Source organism: Balaenoptera musculus, chromosome 4 (genome assembly GCF_009873245.2).
Source record: "Balaenoptera musculus isolate JJ_BM4_2016_0621 chromosome 4, mBalMus1.pri.v3, whole genome shotgun sequence".
In the NCBI taxonomy this organism is placed as follows: domain Eukaryota; kingdom Metazoa; phylum Chordata; class Mammalia; order Artiodactyla; family Balaenopteridae; genus Balaenoptera; species Balaenoptera musculus.
Genome location: NC_045788.1, coordinates 30321340 through 30345570, shown reverse-complemented (window position 1 = coordinate 30345570; position 24231 = coordinate 30321340). Strand labels below are relative to the sequence as shown.

Sequence of the window (24231 nt, the reverse complement as noted above, 5' to 3'; positions counted from 1 at the left end):
TACAGTCTACTTCTGTCAAGGAAGAAAGAACTTTGTGATATGTATTCTAATTGCTAATCTTGCCATCATTTTATCTTATTTTTTCAATGCTAATTTCCTCTCCATATTCACTATTTCCTTTTAAACAATTTTACTGCACTCTAGGTATCTTTGAAAATGCCCACAAATTCTTTTGCAATGAGGTAAGGTATAATTAAATACATACATAAACCAGATGTTACTTGAAGACCCCTTGGAGGGTTAGTTAAAATTAGTTTACCCCTGATTGGAGGACCTCAGAGAATTCCCATGATTTCCACACTCTTGTGGGCCACATCAATTCAGGCCCATTTATTCACTTTTCTACTCATTCTTTCAACAAGCATTTACTGACCACCTACTACATCCCAGGCATTATTGCAGGCAATCGCATCACAGCCATAGGCAAGCCCCTGTCCCAGAGGAATTTACATCCTAGTAGGTGAGAGGCAGGCAAAGAAGTAAACAAGAATAAAAGAATAATGTGCAAGAAAAGATAGTTTCAGGGAGTGAAAAGTTTGATGAAGAAAATGAGACAGGGCGGTGTGAGGCCCTGTGATGCAGTGGATTTCCCCTGGGGGGTCAGGGAAGTCCCTCCTGAAAGGTGACCTCTGACTGGGACCCAAATGGCTAGCTGGGTGGCCTGCCGGTCTTGGGGAGGAATTGCGGGCAAAGACAACCACCAGGGCCAAGGCTCTGAGGTCGGGCCGAGCTGGACGTGTTGAGGCAGATGCAGGGAGGCTGTGTAGCTGAGGTTCGCTGAACTCAGGAGAGGGGCTGGTGATGAAGATGAGTGGCCAGCTGGGGCCAGGTCACGACAGGCTTTGTGAAAGGCAAAGGGAGACGAGAGTACATTCTTAGTCGGGGTCTGAAGGCATCTGCTTTATGGTCTTTAAAGACCACTGTTTCTGTTTTGTGGAAAGAAGATGGCAGAGAGGCAGGAGACCCATTAGGGGGCTCTTGCAATTGTTCGGGGGACAGAGAGTGGCCCTGGAACTACAAGGTATTGGGCACCAGGATAGAAGTACAGTGGATCCTTGGACAACATGGGTTTGAACTGTGCAGGTTCACTTATATGTGGATTATTTTCAGTAGTAAATACTACAGTACTACATGATCTGCAGTTAGTTGAATCCGTGGATGCAGAATCACGGATGTGGAAGAACCTCGTATACAGAGGGCTGATTATATGCGAATTTTCCGCTGCGTGGAGGGTGGGTGTCCCTAACCTAGGTACTGTCAACTGTAGATGGAGGCGGGTTCAGTTTTAGAGACACTGAGAGAGAGGCAAACCTCCCTCCTCAATCCCCCACCCACTCCCCTTGCTGACTTCTGCAAGAAATCCAATTGCACCAAAACTGTAACTTTTGGAATTTTACTTAAGATTTAAGGAGCCAGAGGGAAGGGCTCACTTTGGGGAACGTAGGGGCATCTTTGATAGGGCCCCCTTTGTCTCACTCTGCCCCCCTTTAAGGGTCTGTGGTGCCCACCCATGAGCCCTCCTCTCTATGCAAATCCTCTGGCACTTTTAATCCGGTCCCCACTGCCAGCTGCCACAGAGGGAGCAAGACCCTTTGCCTCAGTGCTGGTTGAAGATCTTTGCAAACCTATTAAATCAGATGGAAATCCACCCACAGTCCGCATTAAATATTAGTTACATGTGAGTTGACTTGTGGTTGACTAGGTGATATGCTCTTATGGTTTGTAAGCATTTCATTAGACATTTATTTTTAGTTTATGGTTTCATTTTTCTGTAATCAATTTTCTTTTCAGGCCTTGAACATTCTGTGGGCCATTACAAAGCTCACATCCTCTGTGCCCGTGGGGCTTCGTGATTCAAACGGCCGTGACCAGGCCTGTCTGGGTGCAGGCTCACCGGCAATGTGGTGAGTGACCATCTCCTCGTGACTGCACATGCACACGGAAGTACAAACTGCAGTGTCAACAGGCTTCCGGGACCCCGCCCATAATGTAAACACACGTTTCCCCACACACCTGTTACAACAGGACTTCCTGGGCCATCCACCTTCCTCTTACTCACAGGTTCTTCTCCACTCCACACTTCTCCACTCCCTGGACTTTGGGCCTAGAAGGGTCAACTCAGAGCTTGAGGTAGTAGAAATTCTGGGCCCTGAATTTTCCATGGCTGACTAGGGGTGACAGCATGGCCGCCACTCAGAAGCCCCTGAGGCCAGAGACGGGAGCTGAGGGTGGAGCGCAGGCTGGGCAGAGAGAGGAACAGCTGAGAGAAAGGATTCAGGACCCCCCCCCACCAGGTGCAGGAGTCTTGGGGCGAAGAGATGGAGACAAAGCCGGGAGGAGAGGGAGAAAGTGGAGGGGGCAGGACCACAGTGCAGGGCCGAGGCTGGGAAGCTGCTGGGAGGACAGGCCGACTCCCGGCGGATTCCAGAAGGCAGCCTCATCTCCTTGGCTCTAGCAGGCACTGCAGTTTGTGTGTCAGCAATCACACAGCTCACCTGGGCCCACCCTTCCCGGCATCATTCCCACGCCTGTCCTCCCCAACTTCTTTGTCCAGCTCCTCTTGGAGATACAAGGGGTCCTCCCCATGTGTGGAGACTTTCAGACATGAAAATCACAGCAGATTTGGGGGCTGAACATGTTAGCTGTGGAGCCAGACTGCCTGGGCTCAAACCCCAACTCTGTGCTCAATCACCTGTGGGTGTTGCCGAAACTCGGCCCCTGTTCCCCAGTGCTGAATAGAACCACGGAGCCAGAGTTTGGGGTGAAGTAGAAAAGAGTAGCTTTTATTGCTTCGCCAGGCAAAGGGGGCCACAGCAGGCTCATGCCCTCAAAACTGTGTGTCCACCCTGAAGGGGGTAGTGAGGAGTCTTATAGTGTTCAAGGAGCAGGGCGTGATCAGCTCGTGGACATTCTCCTGACCGGTTGGTGGGGAGGTAACTGGAAGTCGGCATCATCAACCTTCTGGTTCCAGCCCGTCTGGGGTCTACGTGCTTGTGGGCAGCGTACAGCTACCTTCTCCCGCCTGGGGGGTTTCAGTATCTGCAAAACAGCTCAAGGGACATGGCTCAGAATATTCTCTATAGTCCTTGAGGAAGAACTAAAGGTCCATGACTTTGTTTAATGGCTAAAGTATTATTATTTTGTCTTGCTTGACTGTTTTCCTTTCTTTCTGCATTTTCTCACTTCTCTGATTAAATTTATCCTCTGACTAAAGTTCTTCTACAGACAAAAGGCAGGCAGAGGGCATGGGTGGGGATCTATTCTGAGAAGGCCTCGTAGGGTCCTGCTCGGTTACGTGGGCCCTGGGCCTACTTCTTATCAGGCCTCAGTTTCCTCAGTTGTAAATGGGATAAATGGAACGGGAATAGTTCCCACTTCACCAGCTTGTGGTGATGTCACCTGCAAAGTGCCTAGCATATAAAGACTCCACAAGTGCTTCGTTATTGTTACTTTAAAGTATTGTCAAAACAGGATCACAAAATTGTGGCACATATTAATGTTTACATTAACAAGTTATGATTTTAACTCAAAAAACACAATGGTATGTAACTGTGCTATTCTCAGGTAATTACAAGTTTGTTTTTCTTTAATTAATTCGCAGCACCTGAGAGGTGGTATGGGCACATCATGGGACACAGATTAGAGGTGAACGAGAAGCATCTGTGTCCTTGACTATATAGTAAGCCTCATCTGGAAATAATGTCAAAAATCTAAATTTGAGATCCTTTGTGAATGTTTGTCTCCAGGCCAAATGCTTTTCGTCGTCCCTCTGTGACCCCATTGCCACTCCCGTTCATATCTTAAAATGACTACAGCAGATAAGTGTGGGAGTTGGCTTAGACTCCACTTCCTAGCTCTCTGATTTCAAAATTAGATTAACAGGGTACGAGGAGATATATTCTATTATATGCTATAATTGGGAGATATATATATCTTAAGACGCAAACGTAGAGGGAGAAATGATGCAAGGCTAAAACTCGTATGTCCTATAAACAATTGAAGTCAGAACAGTCTTTAAGGAGGTGAAGGCCCACAGGTCCCGGCCACAAGAGAACTGTGGGAGGAAAGGCAAGCTCTCTCTACCGCACAATTTTGTTATAACTCATCTTGTTTGTGTGCCCAGTAGAAGCTGTGTGTAAGACCAGCGAGGAGTGGACGATTTTCAACCAAATGGCACTTCAGGGCTACAAACATGACTCTAAATTACAGCAGCCCACAAAGTAGGAGCCTGAGAGGGACGCAAAGTTAGCCCCGCCCCACGGTTTCCCCTGGAAACACCAATGCATGAAGGGCTTTGCGGCTGCCACCCAGGGAATGTTGCTTGCAGATCTTTAAAAACAGGAGCCTTGGCAGCTCTCTGGGCAGCTGAGATGAAAGCCTACCTAGACTGGAGCAGACTGGCTGACCTTTCAAAGGCCCTTTTATCCTTGAGCGCCTGCTTTTGATGTGGTGCTGAGTATTTTTCAACTTCCTATCAAGAAGAGTCAGGGAACATATGAAAAATAAGGTCGGGTTCTACACTCATTGCCTCATGCATTTTTAAAAGGTTTTATAAATGGATAAATATTGTAGTCAGTCGATAAATAATAATTTCAACAAGATGAGAAATTTAAATTTGTCTGTTTTGCAAATCTAAGAGTTCAAAATTCCTATGAAGGAATACTTGAGGCGGGAAATGCCATTTTTTTAAAGGTGGGAGACAAGTCATTGTTGACCCCCCCCCATAGGAGGAACAAAACACATTTTTGTTGAGTGAATGAGATATTAAGGAACACAGCTTTTCATGTCTTAATGTTTATTATTTTGGAGGAAATAAAGTCAATGGATAATGATGACAACTTTAAAAAATAGCTGACATTTATTGAACGCACTTTATCTCAGTTACCTATCGTTGTGTTAAAAACCACTACAAAATGTAGTGGCTTAAAAGAATATTTTATTATTTCTTAGGATTCTATGGGTTGATGGGGCTCAGTTGGGGGTAATTCTGCTCCACATGGTGTCTTTTGGGGCTGGAATGTCCAAGATGGCTATCTGGAGCCTCGGCCGGGATGGCTGGAACAGAACAGCTAGGGTTTCAGTGGGCATTTATCTTTCTCTCCAGGGGGTCTCTCCAACAGGATGACCTAACTTCTTTATATGGTGGCTCAGGGCTCCAAGAGCAAATGTCTCAAGGGGACGAACCCCTATGTGCAAGCACTAATTAAGACTCTGCTTCCATACCACTTGCTAGTAACCCATTGGACAAAGCAAGTTATCCAGCCAAGTCCAGAGTCAGGGTGGGAGGGCATTACACACAGGCTTAGTATTGGGAGGCGTGGTTCACTTGAGGCCACCAGTGTAAGTTAACCACACAACCCACTTGCCATACCTGTGTTGGACACTTTACATTAATTTATCCTCTTTAAAAATTAGAATACCCTATAAAGTGGATACTACTTAGAATCTTCATTCTAAGATGAGAAAACAAAGGCACAGAGAGGTTATTGACTTCATTACCCAAAGTCACACTGGTGAGAAGTGACAGAGCTGGGATTGAATTCAAGCCATCTAACCCCAGAAAACCTGAACTCACAAGTCTTAAAGCAGAAGCACAAGAATAGGAAATTATTAACTTCCAAAAGTAAATAATATCTCAGAAATATTTAGGTAATATTTGATTCAGAAGTTTATACATTCAGTAACATTTATGAGAAATTTATCCTCCTTTTTCTAACAGAGGTCATATGCATCTTATCTCCTAAAAGAATCGTGAACCAGGAGAGGTAAGTGCACTGGCTTGATGAGTTCCATTGACCTGGGTTAGAAATTTTCTTCTCCTTAGTCACTGAGTCACTTGATGACTTAATTTCCTCAACTATAAATTGGGAATGATAATCTCTAACTTGCAGAGTTGTGGTGAGGATTAAATGAGATAATATAGTGAGTGCAAAGTACCTAGAATGTTCTTGATGTGTAGAAGGTGTTCATACCTATGTATAAGTATGCATACTGGACAGAGCTAAGTGTGATGGGACATATGGGGAGCAGATTTTAGGGGATTCATGCTCTCCTACATGAGCTCACTGGAGAATAATTAGGGCGGTGAGTTTTAACCATAGCATAGGCTGTTATGCTCACCCACAGCTGGGAAGCATGGACCAAAACAGAGTGGGAGAAATTACAGGTCTGAACATCCCAGCCCAGAAACAAAAGAAAAATAGACACCACACTCCCCAGAAGACTCATGGCTGGTATCCTCACAGAACTAGTCTAACTGATCTAACCCAACTTGACCAGGCTCTATTATCTGCAAATTTAATCCAGTTCTAAGAATCTTTGGGGGCATCCCCCAAATTTGGAGAGTCAGGTACTAGCTGAGTACAGATCGATGATCTATTCCTGGTCACCTTCCAACACAGAAAACTATTTTGACTCTAGTGAAGATGTGGAAAAGGGGAGAAAGAAAAAACAATTCATCATGGGTAACTTTCCAAACCTTAGTTTCCATTGTCTGGCTATGCCCACAGCTGTCTGCAGGTTTTGAGGCAATTTACAGCTGGAAGAAACAGGACTCCGCATTTCTTCCCTCGGGGTTTGAATGATGGCTTTTTCCATGGTATTATGGTCACAGTTCTTCACATGAGTTATGGCAGCTTTAAATTACAGCCACAATATTATGGGAAAAAGGATAAATCCCTCACTGCCTTCTTTTATCTCCAAAGCAGTTGGGAAATGGGGAGGAGGCCACTTACCCAAAAGGAATAAAATGATGTTGGGGGATGTGCCTCTGTCAGAAGAGGCAGCTGGCAGCCGGCTTTGCTGAAATGCTCTCAAATGCTAACACGTTATTATACAAATCTCTCTTTCCCAGCTGCAAGAGGAAGGACAAAGTAAAAGAGGATAAGTGAGGAAGATGAGACCAGGGCAAACCCTCTTAAAATCTGCTCATTCCATTTAGGTCACTGGCGGTAACTGCCCAAATACTGCTCTCCGAGGACTCAGGGATACTCTCTTCCCAAAGCAAGTTTTTTGGTTTTTTAAAGGTAGTTTCCAATAATCCCTTAAATGTGTTTCTCACTATCTTACATGCCTGAGTAGTCGCCGAGCGTGGTGCCTCACTACCATGGTATGATTTCCAGCCTGTTAACTAGTAAACTCGTGTGAGTGAATTTAACCTCATTAAGCTCAGTTTTGTCATCTGTGAAATGGACACCACAGCACATACATCGCCGTGTTATTGGGGTATAGCCAGAAGAAGTTGTTTGCACCTTCCTTTCTCTCACCTTCTTCCAGACTATTAACTCTGCATCCCACGTGCCCCTGAGATGGATTCTCTCCTCTCCATCATCTTACTGACGCATTATCTCTCTCTTGAACCATGGCAGGATCCCCTAACAGGTTTCCCTACCTTGGACAATAGAGAGATCTCCAGAATGCACACTGACCGTCCTTTGCTCGTTCCTGTTGGCTGTAGCGTAAGGTCCAAACTCCAGAGCAGAGCGCCCGAGTCCCCGAGATCTGGTTCTGTGGATCCCCCTACTCTGCCCCCTCTCTCACCTCATTCTCTGCACACAGGTTCCAACTTAGTGAGGTGGTTGGCAAGTAGCATGGCCTTTGAGAGAGGAACAAAATCTATTTGTCAGATGGCAGGATCGAGAATCCAAAAGATTCTTGCAACTGTGCGGTCAAATGAGCATTGGCCAAAGCTGAAGTTTTGGGTTGTAGTTTTTGTATGGATTTGTGCTTGGACCACGTATCATTGTCCTTCGGAGACCTTTAGCAACCAGGGTTTCTTTCTGAACACGGACATTCCCTTGTATTCTTCCCCCAGCTTAAGAATGTGTCTGCTAATTATAATTTAAAAGAAAAAGCAAGCAGTATTCCCTTGCTTTGATTTAAAAATTCCAAAGAATTCTAGTCCTGGGACGAGTCGGAGGTACTTTGAGGTGAGGGGAGCCAGCTCAGGGGGTGACAGCTCCGACGTAGCAGTGTGGCACACTGATGACACTCCTGGGGTCAAACAGCCTCCCTCCACATGTGCTCCTTCAGTGGCATTACCAGGGTTTCAATCTCAGTATCTTAAGGAAGAAGGAAAATTATCTGAATGGAAGGCTTCATGTGCTATGCAGAAAAGAATCAGAAGCTGAAGGGCAACTTTGAAAACCACACAAGAACCAAGAGACTTCTACTCAGCAATAAAAAGGAACGAATTACTGATGTGTGCAAAACCATGGATGACTCTCAAAAGCATTAGGCTGAATGGGAGAAGCCAGACACTAAAGGTTACATACAGCATGACTCCATTTACATGATGTTCTGGAAGAAGCAGAACTTCAGGGACAGAAATCAGGTCAGTGGTTTCTGGGAATGGAGGTGGGGGGAAGGGACTGACTACGAAGGAGCAGGAGGGAATTTGGGGAGTGATGGAGCTGTTCTGGGTCTGGACTGTGGTGTTATTACAAGACTGTGTCAAAACTCATCTAACTGTATACCTAGAAAGGGTGAATTTCACTGTATGCAAATTATACCTCAGTAAGCCTCACTTACACATATGCACACACTCAGGAAGATCCTGCTCAGCTGGCTAGAATCAGGGCTACGGAGGTGCCTAGGAAATGGCCACTGGGATGTCGCCTGTGTTACACATTAGGATTCCGTGGCAGATTTTGTTTGTAAAAAGAGTGGTGCTGCTAAAAACATTTGGAAACCACTGGATGAGATTAATGTCAGTGGGGGGCGGCTGAGGCTTCTTAAGAAAGCAATGCCCTGTTGTTTTTCTCAGATGTATCTTACTACAAGACAGAAACCAGAAAGGGTGGGGGTGGGGGGAAAGGCTATAGATACTTACTTTCTCCGAGAAAACCCTCAAAGTGTTTTCTTTCCCTGGAATTGAGTCTCACTAAGAACTCTGTGCTTCTCTGCACTAAGGAGTAGAGGGTTGGAAGCCATCTGTCTTTGCCAGCCTGGACCAGCCAGTTGACAAGTGCCCCTTGGTGTGAGCAGGTGCAAGGCAGTGAGCCCTTTGTTCAGCCCAAACCAGCACCTGTTGGGCTTTCATCGCGTGATGGGAACACCGCAGTAAAAGGACTTTGGAAAGTTTGTCGAGCCTGGGAAGCTGGCTGAACAAACCATCCCTGAAGCTGTGGTTTGGCTCCAGGTACCAGACGGCTCTCGTGCGTTCACCTCCATAACTCCTCAGTGGGAAGGCCCTTCCGTGGGCTGGCATCCCCTCTTACCTCAGTCCCCACGTCTTGTTCTTGGCTTCCCCCGAAACTCCCAGTTCCCTGACCCAGCCCTGAAGGTGTTCATGTTTAAGTAAACTGTTAGGATTCGCTGAGACATTCTGGGACTAAGGATAATCATCGGAAGATGAAATTCCTTCTTCCCAGCCTCTCTACTTCACGTCACAGGGGCAGGCGGCTGGGTGCCCAGTGGTCCTTGAAGTCCAGACCTCCTGTGTCACCCACCCTCCCCTCCCCAGGACTCAGCCCCCAGGGCTCAGGAGGTGCCCTAATCCGACTTCATCTCCACCCTCCAAACCTTCCTAACAGCCTGGGGAAGTCACCAGCTGATGCAGCTCCCATCAGCGGCCCCTCTTTCACGGCTCCTTCTCTTCCCAGATGCCATGCCAGTGACGGCTCCCCTTCCTTGTCCCCTCCAGGTGTAGGGCTGCTAACAGCTTCTCTCTAATGCCAGTTCCCACAAGCTTCACCCCTTTATTAGTTCCCTAGCCCTGACCACACCTATGTGAATAGTCCTTTCATCACGTTCTCTTCAGCTAAACCCTTTCGTGGTTTAATCTGATTTCTGTTAGGACGGTGGCCATTACAACTCCCTGTCCCAAATTCTATGACTTCTCAGTGGCCGTAGGATAAAACCCAAACTCCCTTGTGCCCTCTCCCCCTGACCCCTTCTCCTACTACTCTCCTCTGGTCCGCTAGGTTCCATGCTATTCAAACACTTTCCCATCTGGGGCCCTTTGCATCTGCTGTTCTGGAATGTTCTTTCTCCATATGTTGGTGCAGCTGCCTCATTCTCATCATTATGGTGTTCATCAGATGTCCCCTATTCAGAAAGGCCTTTCCAGGCCACCCTAGGATACAGCCTTTCTCCCCTAGATGTCGGTCAGGTTGTCCTCCTTTTTGTTTTTTGAAGAAAATAATTTATTCATTTTAAAACCAGGGAATTGACGTGAAAGTAGCAATATGAATACATGATCTAAAAAAAAAAAAAAAAAAGACGGAAGGAAGGAGGTGCTCTGCTGAATCAGGCTGTTAAGTGCAGGGAGTGGCGCGGAGTCAGGTGATGACTCCATCCCATTACCCTATTTTACTTTTTTAGCTTTATCGCTGTCTAAAATCATATAACTTATATTTGCAGATGTGTTTGTTTCCTGTCTCTTCTCCATGCTAGTGTTAGCTCTGCCTTATCTACCGCTGCGTCGGTCAGGATTCCAGCGAGAAATCAATGATGGCATGCTCGAACTGAGTCACCATTAAGAGAGTTTCATAGAGGAGCCATTTAGAAAGATGAGGGTGACAAGGGATAACGCAATCCCCTGGGGCTTGTGACAACGGGGTAGTCAGAGCGCTCGCCAGAACTCTGAGAAGGAAGGTAACTGAATGGAGAGGGCTGGGCTGCCTGACAGGAGCTGCCGCCCTTAGTTGCAAACCCACAGCAACCTGGCAGCAAAGCAGGTTTGCTGGCACTCCCCGCCGCCCAATCTCCTGCCAGTGGGAAGTTGGAGGGCAAAGGTGTTGAAGCCATGCATACGGGTCTGTTTCCTTCAGAGGCCCTCTCTGATCTTCCCACCCTGCTCTGCTTTCACAGAGCAAGGTGGGAAGATCAGAGAGGGCCTCTGAAGGAGCAAAGACATGCAGCACAGCCAGTGGCCTTGCTGGGTGCAAGACAGGGCTTGGTACCAGGCCTACCACATTTCACGGCCCCAGGGAGCACCGTTTACCTTGTGCAATGTGGCAGCCCTGCCTGGCAGTAGCGTCTCTGAGCAGGAGACATGGAATGCATCCATGAATTCCCGTGGGTTTGACTCCAGGTTCTGGGGACTGAGTAGGGAATGTTTAATCCCTCCATCACACAGGGCCATCAGGAGAGGGAAAGGGTCGGTGCGTCTTAGGCTTCCTGAACACAATTACCAAGTTCTCAGCCATGGCCCTGTAAGACGGAGAGAGAGAATTCCTGTGACGGGTAGGCTCGTACGTTCTGTGCCAAGGACATTTCTGAAGTTGGAGAACAATCTCTATTTATGTGCAGCATGGAAACGGGAGCTTGTTTTGTATTGTGTTTGGAGGCAGAGAGGAATCAGGTAGCAAGCTGGCAACATTTCTGACTTTTCACAGGCTTGGTGGAGGTAGGAACAAAATCATCCATCTACAGGATTAGTGGCTGAATGGGGACGAAGCCAAGTCATTACACATGGCTGCCATCAGCTTTTAGCAAGGTGGGGAGCTACTACTGTGACTCACAGGGAGTAGGTATATCTAAGTGGGTTTTTTTTTTAATAATTTATTTTTATTTATGTATTTATTTATTTATGGCTGTGTTGGGTCTTCGTTTCTGTGCGAGGGCTTTCTCTAGTTGCGGCAAGCGGGGGCCACTCTTCATTGCGGTGCGCGGGCCTCTCATTATCGTGGCCTCTCTTGTTGAGGAGCACAGGCTCCAGACGCGCAGGCTCAGTAGTTGTGGCGCACGGGCTTAGTTGCTCCACGGCATGTGGGATCTTCCCAGACCAGGGCTCGAACCCGTGTCCCCTGCATTGGCAGGCAGATTCTCAACCACTGCGCCACCAGGGAAGCCCTCTAAGTGGGTTTTAATCAGAAATCCCCCTCGAGTGCCTACTAGGTATGGGATGGGGCAAGAATTTGCAACAAAGTGAAGAAAGAGGGTTTGCCTTTAACAACAGACAGCGAGCGGAGCTGTAGGTACATGACTGAGACCCAATTACAAGAGGACATATTCCATCACTAAGGGTGGAGTGGGAGATGCTTGTCCAAAGGGTTTAAACATTAAGCTAGAGAATAATATGATGGGATGAAAATTGCTGCCGAAATAGATTTCCCCATTTCCTCAGTGTAGGCCAGATCGAAAGAGGAGGTGACCTGGGATGGTTGTGAAAATAGAGGAGCGGGGGCAAACCGGACAGACTGCAACTCGGTCATCCGGCTTGTGTGAACACGACGAGTTGCAAAACAGCTGTGAGCTCTGTGCTGCTGCCTTTACCTGGTACTTTCAATTTCCCAACACGCTTTTCTGTTTGATCCGTCCTATACCACTTGCACGAAATAATGCATCATTGCTTTCGGTCGCTTCGCATTAGCTTTGTGACAAAAGGAAACCAATCGCAGACGCGTGTTAATTTCGGGTGGGAATTCTGCACCTCCCCCCGCCCCACAGGGGAAACTGCAGCAGGCTTGTTGACTGATGACACACTGATCCACCAAGAAAAGAATAAAGCAAGGAAGTACATGTCCTCTGGGGAGAGTAACTTCAAACTCATAATGCCGAAACTTGTTCTTTCTTGCCATTAGCCACACTGAGGCATCAGCTGATAATAGATTGAGAAATTGCTCTCTATATGAAATTGGCATTGGATCACGTGGCTCCTTATTCACTCAATATCAGTGGAGCCCTTAGCACGTGCTAGGCATGGAAGATACCAAGATGCATAAGCCGTGGCCGATGCCCCCCAAGGAGCTCACAGTCTAGTGTGTGTGGGGATGTGGGAGCCTGAGCAATGCTGTGATGGTGAGACACACAGGGTGTTGTGGGACCTAATGGGAGAGGCTGCTGCTAGAGACTGGGGCTGGGGCTGGTCAGGGAGTCTTCCAGGCCTACTCTCCACCCTGCTCTGTGCCCTGGGGCTGGCTCGTAGGGACTGCATCAATAGGCCCCCACGCCTGCTGTGTCCAGTTGGGTTCGGCCAATGAAGAGCCAAAGCAAAAGATGAGTGGAAAGGAGGAAAGTCTGGGGTGCCAATTCTCTCTGGGATTTCTCCTCTCAGGATCATTGCAGACGGGCTGTATCTGTTCCTGAAAGATGCAGCTCCTGACAGGTAGGCCTTGCCACACAACTCTTTCCTTGGGGTTCTAGAAACCATCTCTTCCCCGGTCCTTTCTAGCCTCTGGGATGGTAACAGTACTACTAGCCGTGGGGTACTGCACCATCAATTTTTGGTTTCCTTAAACCCTCCTCACACCTTTATAACTAGTCGCTTTACTACTTCTCCCTAAGTGCTCAGTGATAACGTGCCCTCTCCTTCCAGCTAGATCCTGACAGCTATGGAGGGTTTCCAGAAAGAGGTGATGCCTGAGTTGAGTGGCAATGGTGAGCAGAATTATTTGGGTGAAAAGGGAGAAAAGGTCCAATCAGAAGCAGCAAGCAACCAGTGCAAAGACATGGAGGGAAGTGAGAGCACAGTGTTCCAGAAGCCAGGGAGTGATCACTGCACTCTTTTTCCTTCATGCTGGCATCCACTTGGACACCAAGTCCTGGACTTTCTGCTTCCTCACCATCTCTCCAACCTGCCCACTTCTCTCCATCTCCACCACCTCCATTACGATAGCAGCTTTGGCATCATTCCCATATCCCTGCTAACAACCCTCCTCACAGCCTTCAGGATAAATGCAAACCCCTGGGCAGGGACCCCGGCCCCTCCTCGAGGATCTGGTCCCTGCCTACTTGTCACCTGCCCCAGCCAGACTGAACCTGCTGCCTCGGCCCCCAGAGTGGAGCACTCTCTGCCTTCACCACTCCACCTCCCCCCATTTGTTCTCTAGGCTCACCCTCCTCATCCCAAGGGAAGCCTCTGGCTTTACCCACCTGCCCTCAGGGACGAGCTCTCCTCCCTGTGGGGTTAGGTATCATTGCCGTGTCCTGGGCTCCCATAGTACTGCATGCTTTTCTGTATTTTCATCCTACTCACAGAATGCACAGTGTTCCTTTTGCTCTTCTGTCTCAAGCTGTAGGCATCTAAAGATCAGGGACTGGGTCGTCTTCTTTATACTCTGGCATGTTACACAGAGCAGGGCCTATAGTAGGTGCTCAATTAATGTTTGTTGACTAATGAAGAATGACAGTTAGTTAATTCACTAGGAATGGAAAGTGGTGAGCAAGGGAGAGAAGGTAAATGAGGTGAGGATGGAGGCAAGCCAGAGCCACATGAGAACCGGCCTGACAGGCCAGGTTGGAGAATATGGGCTTTATCCTGAGGGCAATTGGGAGCCATGGAGGGTCTTAAACAGGGGTGAGGACCAGACCAGATGGGCATCTCTGGCAGCACCCGTGAGTTAGACAATCATGGAAGACTAAGATGGCAACAATGGGGACAGGAGGCATGCCGGTCTTTGCCGAGGCAGGACAGGGTGAATGGAAGAGGGATACCCAATGGAAGAGCCTTTGAGTCCACGGGAATGAGTAGCTGTGCCTTAATTTCATATGCAGGGGCAGAGAGGTAGGTGAAATTCTGGCCAGGGTCTTGACCGTCTATTCACAAAACATAGAGCTTCTCACCACTTGTAAAACCTCAGCCCACGGAATAGGAGAGGCCCACAAACTTGACTTGGGGCATAGGAGTTAAGTGCACAGGCTTTGGAATCAGGCTGAGTATGAAGCTTCACAAGGGCAGAGACTTTGATTTGCTCATTGCTGTTTCCTACTGTCCAGGACAGTGCCTGGCACACAGCAGATGCTCCAGAAATATTTGTGCAATGAATGAAATCCCAGTCCCACCATTTATTAACCGTATGAGTTTGGCTTTAATTTTGTCCCAGTATGCCTGGGTTACTTTTTCTGTAAAATGAGAAATAATTGTAGTAATTAACACAGAGGGCTGGTGTGGTGATTACATAAGAGTAATTCACATAAGCGGGCTCCTCGGACTATAGCAAACTCTCAACGAATAGCATGAAAGTAAAAACCTGGCCAATTCCAGAAGGGGAATTTTCCTCTAGCATCACATTTCTTTGCCCTTAACTTTCAAAACTCAGATGGGCACCTTATCCATCAGGCACAGTTCCTACAGAAAGATTTTATTTCTTTTAAAATCAGAGGGAAAAGTAATAAAATAATAATGAATATGTAATAATAAATCCAGCCTTGATTAAATTAATTTTTATATCAATGTAATTGTAAAATATAGTTTTAAGTCTTTTTTTTAAAGTGGAGGAAGGCCCCAGGAAGGCAAAAATGCCTAATGGCCAGGAAAGTCATCTGTTCCTATCTCTCTCATCATCCTACTCTTACTAATCTGGTGGATAATTTGCTTCAAAACTTGATTATTTAAGCAGCTACTATAAGGCAGATACAGTGCTATGCAGAGTGAAATCTAAAGAAGAGGGACAGAGGCTCCTTGAACTCAGGGTTCTCACCAGGCACAGTCCTGGGTGATGGAGAGGCATAGGAGAAGAAGAATAAAAAGATGGAATAACCCAGAGAGAAGTACTGTTTCCTCAAAAAGCTGATGATGTAGATGAGTGGGAAGTTCCTAACACATGATCCGAGCATGCTGAACTCTGTGTATCTGGAGGAAAGTGACACAGCATTGTGGCACCATATCCAATTTCCAAGGCAGGAGCCAGAAGCTAAAAAAAAAAAAAGAAAATTTAAATATATAGTTGATAAGACACAGCAGTAGAGGTATAACTTTCCCTCTTGATACATTTGTAATGTATCATGTCAGAATTAATCTTGATTTTGCCGAGACACCTAACGTATAAGCGCAAAAGAAAAACAGTAATAATGTGTAGACATCAATGACTATCCAGATAAAATTTCAACCACTTGGGCGAACAGGAAAATAGAAGGAAATGATCAGAATAATATAGTAAGTGTTCCGTCATCTCCAAGATGGAGTGCTATGGAAACCTAGCTATAGTTTATTGCTAGGGGATGGAATTGTGAGTTATTTTATCTTTGTTTTGCTAATCTCTCTATTTTCTTCTGTTCTCACAATGAACACCTGCAAATTTTGTCTCTAAAAATCAATACAATTTTCCAAACTCAACTATACAAACTATTATGTCCCACACTGAGGAATTTCTTTTAAGAGAATAATTAGAGGTACATGATGAGGTTGTTTACAAAACTGAAAAATTGAAATAAGCTAAATATTCATCAGTATAGGATTGATTACATACATTTTAGTTTACCCTCACATGGTCATTAAAAATTATTATTTAGATCTATGTTCATTGCTGTGGAAGACATTCACAATATATTGTTGAATATAATGTATAAAAATGTCTGAAAAGAGTATGTGTGACATCATTTCTTTTTAAAACATTTAAAATGCTCTTTTAATGTTTTTTTTTTTTTTTTTTGGCCACGCCTGTGCAGCATGTGGAATCTTAGTTCCCAGACCAGGGATCGAACCCGCGCCCCCTGCAGTAGAAGCTTGGGGTCTTAACCACTGGACTGCCAGGAAAGTTCCTCTTTTTTTCTAGTCTTTTTAAACTTTATCCTTTTATTCTTTATTCTTTTCTAACTAGAAAAAACCCAATCAAACTATTTCTACTTTTAAAATTAGAGTAAAAGAAGATTGTCAGTTTTAAGAAACATTTCCCCTGAACAACATTTCTCTCACTGAAATCCAAAGTGATTTTGAAAGAACACCCGCAAAATGCCGTTGCCACAGATTTGACATCTCCAAGGTTTACCCAATCATTTCCCCATCAAACCTGCTTCCCCTCCCAGCTTCACTTATTGTAACCATTCTTGAGCTCAGAAATTCAGACACTTGTTTCCCAGACCAATGAGATGCAACGGCTGTAACAACCTCATGGCAAAAATGAGGGTGTGTTTAGGATGGGCTGAAGGGAAAGGTGTGCTGGGCAGGAGGAAGGGCATGGACCAAGGCTAGGAGTTGAGAATATGCACATCGTCTTTGGAAAATAGTGGTGAGAACTTAGTGGATGAGTGAAGAGTTTGTGAGGGGAATGGTGAGAAGTAAGATAAAGTGGGCCAGATAGGAGGGTCTTGTATATCAGACCGTGGGGTCTTCAGTTTATCTAGGTGATGGGGCCATTGAGTTTTTGAGTAGCAAAAAGACAAGAGGTAATTGGAATTTTAGAAAGACTCATCTGAGGGCTGAAAGCAGAAAGATCAGTTTTGCTACCGTTCATATCCTGGGATGAGAAGCCTCTGGATTAAGACAGAAGCAGTGAGAGAGGAAGGAGTGACAAATGAGAGACTTTCTGTATTAGTCAGCGTTCTCCAGAGGAACAGAACCAGTAGGAGAGAGAAAGAGAGAGAGAGAGAGAGAGAGAGAGGGGTGATAGACTTATTATAAAGAATTGGCTCACGTGGTTATGGAGGCTGAGAAGCCCCAAGATCGGCAAGCTGGAAACCCAGGAGAGCAAGTGGAGTAAGTTCCAGCCTGAAGGCCGGTAGGAATCAAGACTCAGAAAGAGCTGATGTCTCAGCTCAAGTCCAAAGGCAGGAAAAGACCAATGTCCCAGCTCAGAGACGCTCAGGCAGGAGGAATTCCCTCTTACTCCCTTGAGGTTTGGCCTTTTATTTCTTTTTTTTTTTTTTAATAAATTTATTTATTTATTTTTGGCTGTGTTGGGTTTTCGTTTCTGTGCGAGGGCTTTCTCTAGTTGCGGCGAGTGGGGGCCACTCTTCATCGCGGTGCGCGAGCCTCTCACCATCGCGGCCTCTCTTGTTGCGGAGCACAGGCTCCAGACGCGCAGGCTCAGTAGTTGTGGCTCACGGGCCCAGTTTCTCCGCGGCATGTGGGATCTTCCCAGACCAGGGCTCGAACCCGTGTCCCCTGCAATGGCAGGCAGACTCTCAACCACTGCACCACCAGGGAAGCCCTTGGCCTTTTATTTCTGTTCAGACCTTCCATGGATGGAACGCAGCCCATCACGATTGGGAGGGGCGCTCTGCTTTACTCACTCTACCCACCCATTCAAATGTTAATCTCATCTAGAAACAACCTGACAGACATCTTAGAATAATGTCTGGGCATCCTGTGGTTCAACCAAGTTGACACATAAAAATTAACCATCACGCTTTCCAAAGGAAAAGCAATTTACTATTTGCCTTTAGGATGTCCGCCTGCAAGGAGTATGCCCTCAGGCTTGTCCCACCTCTGGGGAGACACACCCTCTGACCCCTTTCAAACATAAGCCAGACACTCTTCCATCCCATAAGGGCAATGGCTGTGAAGTCAACCTCTGAGCCAGTGGTCAGGTCTCACAGTGGTGGCCATCTCCCATGACCACAGGTACACGTGTCCGGACACCTCAGAACATCCCAGTGAGCAGGCATTATTGTTGTGTTCTCCTTCTACCCAATTTAAAGATAAGGAAGACTGATGCCAGAAACATTTAAATGACTTGCTAAAAGTCTCCCAGCTATTAAATTGTAAAGCCAGGACCAGGAAGGGAAATAATCTCTTGAGCACCTACAATGGATTAGGCAATAGGCCAGCTACTCATTATACTTTATTGTGGTTAATCTTCACAGTAACCCTGTATGCTGTTATTATCCCCATTTTACAGATGAAAAAACTGAGGCTTATAGAGATTAGGAATCTCACCCAAAGTAGGCAGGGAGACTTAGGATTGGAACTCACGTCTGTCTGATTCTAAAGCCCTATGCTGTGATTCACTGGTATATGACAAGTCACACGAGAACAGAGGAAAAAGTTAAAGATGACCAAGGGCAATAAGCCAACCCAGCCCAAATGATGGGAGTAAATGAGCCAAGAAATTCTGATTCACTCTTCAGTGTCTAAAAGGGTAAGCCCCGTTCTTCCACTCCTCAGCCCTGCAGTTTAGCCCAGACCTGTCTCCTAGCAAGTTTCCTCTTCCATCCCACACACAGGCCTGTGTTCAAATCCTCAGTGCTGCTCAGAACCACAGAAGGGCTGGACTTTTTTGATCACACCAGAGAGGAACTCAGTTGGGATTTCTGCTTTCAAAAGAACTGAAAGCAGAAATCCCAACTGTCAGAGTTGCTTACACTTTGTACGATTCCTATTCCCTTAAAAACCAAGCAGCCCTAACTCACCGGCTGTCTGACTAATTAGCAGAATGTTCTTTGGACAGACAGAGCTCAGGAGCCTCCAACAAAAAAGTGAGATCAGCTCTTCGGAACGGCTTTTTTTCTCTCTTACAGGACAAAAGGTCTGAAAGGAATGTTTTGCGGCCGAATTTCACCAGGGTCTTAAATATAATTTCTTCAAGGTGGAGAGATGAGTGGATGAAGAAAAACAAAAGAACTAAAAACTCCCTTGGGAATTTTGTTCATCTTTTCTGCTGGTTTCTCTCCTGTGCTGCAGGAGAGGGACGAGAAACTAAAAATCAGTAGGCTTTGTTGGGACCATATTGTTCAGGTTTATGTTGAAATTAGACATCTGTTCCATCTCTCACCTGCATTTATCTAGTTTCCTGAAGGTTCCATTTATAATCCTAGGATCTAGCTACCCCAAAATTTGAAAATTAAAAACAAAAAACTCAGCTAACATTTGTATGACATAAAAATGAATCAGACCAACCATAATGAAAGGTATTCTGTCCCAGTATATGAGGCTTTCCTATACCCTATACACCCAGGTCATGTGTACATTACCTACACTGGTCTACACTTTTCCCAAAAATGTGAACAGAAGGCTCTCTATGATCCCCACAAGAAGCAATATTTTATTTTCCTGAATCGTACCTCTGAATTGGCACTTACGTCCACACAGGCAAGAGGAGAAGGCCTCTCAGTGAGACTAGGGGACAGAGAATTGCGTGCCTTAAGAGGGGGTTAAGTGCATATTCCTCTCTCTCCAGCTGATTTGCCTGGTCCCTACGTGTGGGCCCCATTTGAGAGGCCCCAAACGAGTCCAGTTTATGGTAGGCCTCCAATGGATACGTTAGAGTCAGAGTCCGAGAGAGAAGTCAGAGAGATCGCTAGGATGGCAGCAGAGAAAGAAAAGCCAAACGCAGAGGAACATCTAAACCCTGCAAACAGGCTGCTTCTGCGGTCCCCATGATAATGCTGACTTGGATCTGATTTTGCCACCAAGTTCCAGTAGGGTGGGAACAAAGCCCAAAGCGGTGTCAGGTGGCTGCAGCGGGAGAGGAGGCCGCAGCCTGCTGGCAGCTAATGATCTGGCCGGAGCGGAAGGAGAGAGGGTTCAAAGAAAGCAGAGAGTGGCGCCCACCACGTCCTGCCAAGGCCTGATACGCCTGGGAGACAATGGGTGAAGTTGCAACAATTACCAGCAGCCCTCAGCCCCTGGGCGGTGGGTGGCACTGACCTATGACACAGCCTCTCAAGTCCTGGCAGGCTTCGAGAGGGCAGAAAGAACACTCGCCTTTCCACAGGGATTTCCATAGTTAAGATGGTTGTCTCGGCTGCTATTTTGGAAACACTCTGTCACAACTAAGCTGTGAGTGCTTCTTTACGATGTTCCTCTGTAGTTGACACTCTACGTTGTAAAAGACACTTTTCTGTTCTTTGCCTCAAGAAGTGACCCATCTAGATATTACTCCCTGGTAATGATTATAAAGCAGACTATACACATTTAATGTATAGGTAAGCAAGAAGCCAGGGTCACTAATCTTCATTTTGAAGAGTACCACGCTTGTTGCAAAAACCGTGCAGCAGTTTACAGAACGCTTAGTGCTAAGGCGGCTCCAGAATTTCCAAACAGAAGGAGCCCAGGGGGCCGGTATGTTTGGAGATGGAGGGGGAGTCTGGAAGCTGCATCTGCACGGCCCCTTTCACAGTGCTGAGCAAACCGCAGTTGTCCGTATCAAAGAGTGAGTGGGGACTTCAGTCCTAACTACAATCCCCAGCTCCCCAGCCGTCCTGCTTAGCTTAATCCTTCATTTCACCAGGATCCCCAATCTTTTCCCACTCCTCGCAAGGAAAGTCTTGTTCGGTTTTAGCATTTTACCCTCCAGTCAACTTTGCTGATTTTCAATATGTTTACTTCAACCTCCAATTTAAATAGCAATATGAGTCAGCCTTGGCTTCTCTCTTTTGAACTCGCCCTCTCCTTTCCATCCCCTGCAGTCACAGCTTACCACCAGGTCCCCCTTTGCTCTCTCCTAGACTATTGTAAAATCCTCCCACCTCCCTCCCATTCACCCTGATGCCTGACGGGACTCTCTTAAGGTGTATTTGAGCCAGTCACACCCCTTCTGGAACAGTTCTCTGCAGTATCCAGTCTGAATTCCCTAGCATGACATCTCCAGGCTTTTATGATGTGACCCCTACCTAACATTCTTAGAAAAATGAAAATAGTTCTTTCCATTTTTGTAGAGGTTAACAGTGTAATGAAGTCCTTTGTAAAGGACCTCCAGGATTAGGGCCTGCTGAACACTCTTCAGCATTTTGCAGCTGCCCAGACTACTTCCATTTATTTCCAGGGAGCAATCTCCGCCCAAGAAAAAATGAGCTCCCTTAGGATCTTCCCAAGGTCAGTCCTACAAGGGGGTGTGGCTTCAAATCAGGGCAGGTCACATAGACATTCCTTTCCCAGGTAAAATACCTTTACCCTGGCAGCATTTGCATTTTAACATTGGAGAAAAACAAGCCATGAAAGAGGAATAGAAATACTGGGGAGCTTCCCTCTCTTGGTAACGTCAGGCCACTGAAGGAGACTGCCTACCTGTGCAGTTTTCCTTTGCAGATGACTTTTCCCTGGGATGAGTGAGTGCTTTTTTGAACCCTAACGAAAGAGTTCTTTGGAAGAGCAGCCTCAGTGCCCCCGGGAACTGAGAGGCTGAGGCTGCAGGGTGGATCCTGGTCCCAGGAGCACATTTCTTCTGAAAGATCACACTGGGGGGCCTTCTACCAGGAATACTTCTGTGCCTTCTCCTGGCACCACCCACGCTCAGCCAGCTGTCTTACTTTCTTAGAAGCTAGAGAACAATCTGGAAGGGCCAATTTTGTGAGTTTTCTCCAACCTCGCAGATGAATTCAACAAAACCTTTAGCAGAGTACAAGAAATTCTGACCCACCTCCCATCTCTTTTAGGGAAGCTCAAAAAACAAATCAAACATAAAGTAATGGCATTCTTACCCTTCACCTTCTGGACATCGTTACTGGCCTTGCATAGCTTGTGTTCGGTTTTTGGTATGAGCTGCTGCTTCCAGAGGGAAGCCCTCACCCCAGGGGACTGCTCTTAAGTAATATTCAAAACCACCATCCCTAGAGAAGCCAGTAGGATTTATTTTCTAGAAGACCCAGTTCCTGAAATGAGAGGCCTGTGTAGCCCATCATAACTCCTCCTGTAGGCCTTGCTCCCTTCACCCTTCCCTAATGCATCAATTAAAACTATGTCAAAAAATAAAAGCAGAAAATCCCATTCAGTTTGGCAATAATAACAATAATAATAGTAAATGTGTTTTTCATGTATCTGAAATCGAGTAGTAATTGGTGTTGCAGGTCAGGTTTGATCCAGCTGCTCAGACAATGCAGCTAAAGTCATCACTCTTGCCTTCTCACAACATGGGTTCCATATGACACGAGCTGCAGCCCACCTGGTCCCATACCCTCCACCCCATGGATGCAGCCAAGGTGAGGGATGGGTGCACAGCCTCAGTTACTCTAATAACTTAGCATAAACATAAACCATCCCAGTCTGTTCCAGACCATCCCCCTTTGGTCCCTTCCAGTTATCTGCCTCGCTTCCAGCTCCAGCCCTTAACGAAGGGAAACACTGGTAATGAACATGATATCTGCTTCTCCACTGAGGGCTTCTCCAGCAAGTCACCTCTTTGCATTTCTCTCTAGGCAGCCCATGCAGAGACGAGCTCTAACCAGGATAGGATGAGAATAAGCCCCTGAAAGTAGTGCAAAGACCTGTTTTCCTGTTCAAGTTCCCCAGAGGCTCATGTGGACTCCCTTCCTTCTTTGTAGGCATCTGGATTCATGAGCCTCTTCATGTCCCCTTGGGGCCCACTGCCCATCCCTGTGTGGCGTGCCCTAGTCCGGGCACCATCTCACCCCACTTCACGCGTAGGGCACATCAGAGCTCAGCCTGACAAGCCCACAACTAAGGCTTCCTCTGGCCCTTAGTAACAGCTCAGCCAAACCTGGGAACAGCTCCCATGTTTGTGCTACTTCTGTGAGCAGCATGACTGATCTGTCAATCAAGGTGCAGGTGCTCTGTGTACCTGCCTGAAAATCTGCCCGTCCTCCCCAGCTCTGTCACTGGAAAATCTCAATCGGCACGCATGAGTCCTTTCCTACTGGAGCCCCATGTCCACTCCTTGACTTTTTTTAAAATTTATTTTATTTATTTATTTTTTTGGCTGTGTTGGGTCTTCGTTGCTGCATGCGGGCTTTCTCTAGTTGAGGTGAGCGGGGGCTACTCTTCATTGTGGTGCGCGGGCTTCTCATTGCAATGGCTTCTCTTGTTGCGGAGCATGGGCTCTAGGCGCTCAGGCTTCAGTAGTTGTGGCACGTGGGCTCAGTAGTTGTGGCACACAGGCTTAGTTGCTCTGCGACATGTGGAATCTTCCCAGACCAGGGCTTGAACCCGTGTCCTCTGCATTGGCAGGCGGATTCTTAACCACTGCGCCACCAGGGAAGCCCCACTCCTTGACTCTGAAGCATATGCAGCCTCCCCAGGCACAGTGGTACCCCAGGATTCTGGCCCATGAATTCCCTAAACCAGCCTCCTGTCTATTCTAATCCTAAAACCACTTCTCTTAGATTGACCTCTAGCTCCGTTCAGTATATCCTGCTTTCCTTCCAGCCCTCTTCATTTGCTTTTCCTCCTAAAAGCCAGAATATTTCATTAAAATTTCACACTCTACTGTCTTCTCCTATATTCCCATCCCAAAATTGCTGGAGAAAAATATTTCGCCCCTCCCTTTTAATGTTTAATGTACAAGTAGTATTCTTTCCTCTGATCATTAACATATTTGAAAATCCGGCTTTATATTTTTCACTGCATCTCATTGCGCTGTGGTGCCCAGCACTACAGAGCATAAGGCTGGCTCGTGATCTGCTCCCCATGGTTCTACTTTGCACAGAAGATGTCCGAGACTTTAGAAGGGCCTAAAAAATAATTTTCCTTCCTTTGCATTGAGTCCTTGGGTAACCTCTGTACACACCCGTATTATTATAGGTGAGTATCCATGCAGGGATTTTCCGAAGGGGATATTTGGATAAAAACAAATAAAGTGAGAACAGGGGGGAATTCCCTGGTGGTCCAGTGGTTAGGACTTCGTGCTTTCACTGCTGAGGGCACGGGTTCAATCCCTGGTCAGGAAACTAAGA

At 46.5% G+C, this 24231-nt stretch overlaps 1 long non-coding RNA gene across 5 annotated transcripts in view; it reads left to right on the top strand.

Moving 5' to 3' along the window:
• Positions 1 to 24231, top strand: part of LOC118893856 — a 92692-nt gene that overhangs the window by 50249 nt on the left and 18212 nt on the right. For 3 of the 5 annotated variants that reach the window (XR_005019623.1, XR_005019619.1, XR_005019621.1), the window contains 3 exons: positions 1792 to 1904; positions 5722 to 5765; positions 6941 to 7161. This is a non-coding gene — a long non-coding RNA (uncharacterized LOC118893856). Of the gene's footprint in view, positions 1 to 1791; positions 1905 to 5721; positions 5766 to 6853; positions 7162 to 24231 lie in introns of those variants that run through there. The other 2 variants (XR_005019620.1, XR_005019622.1) reach the window with 2 other exon arrangements.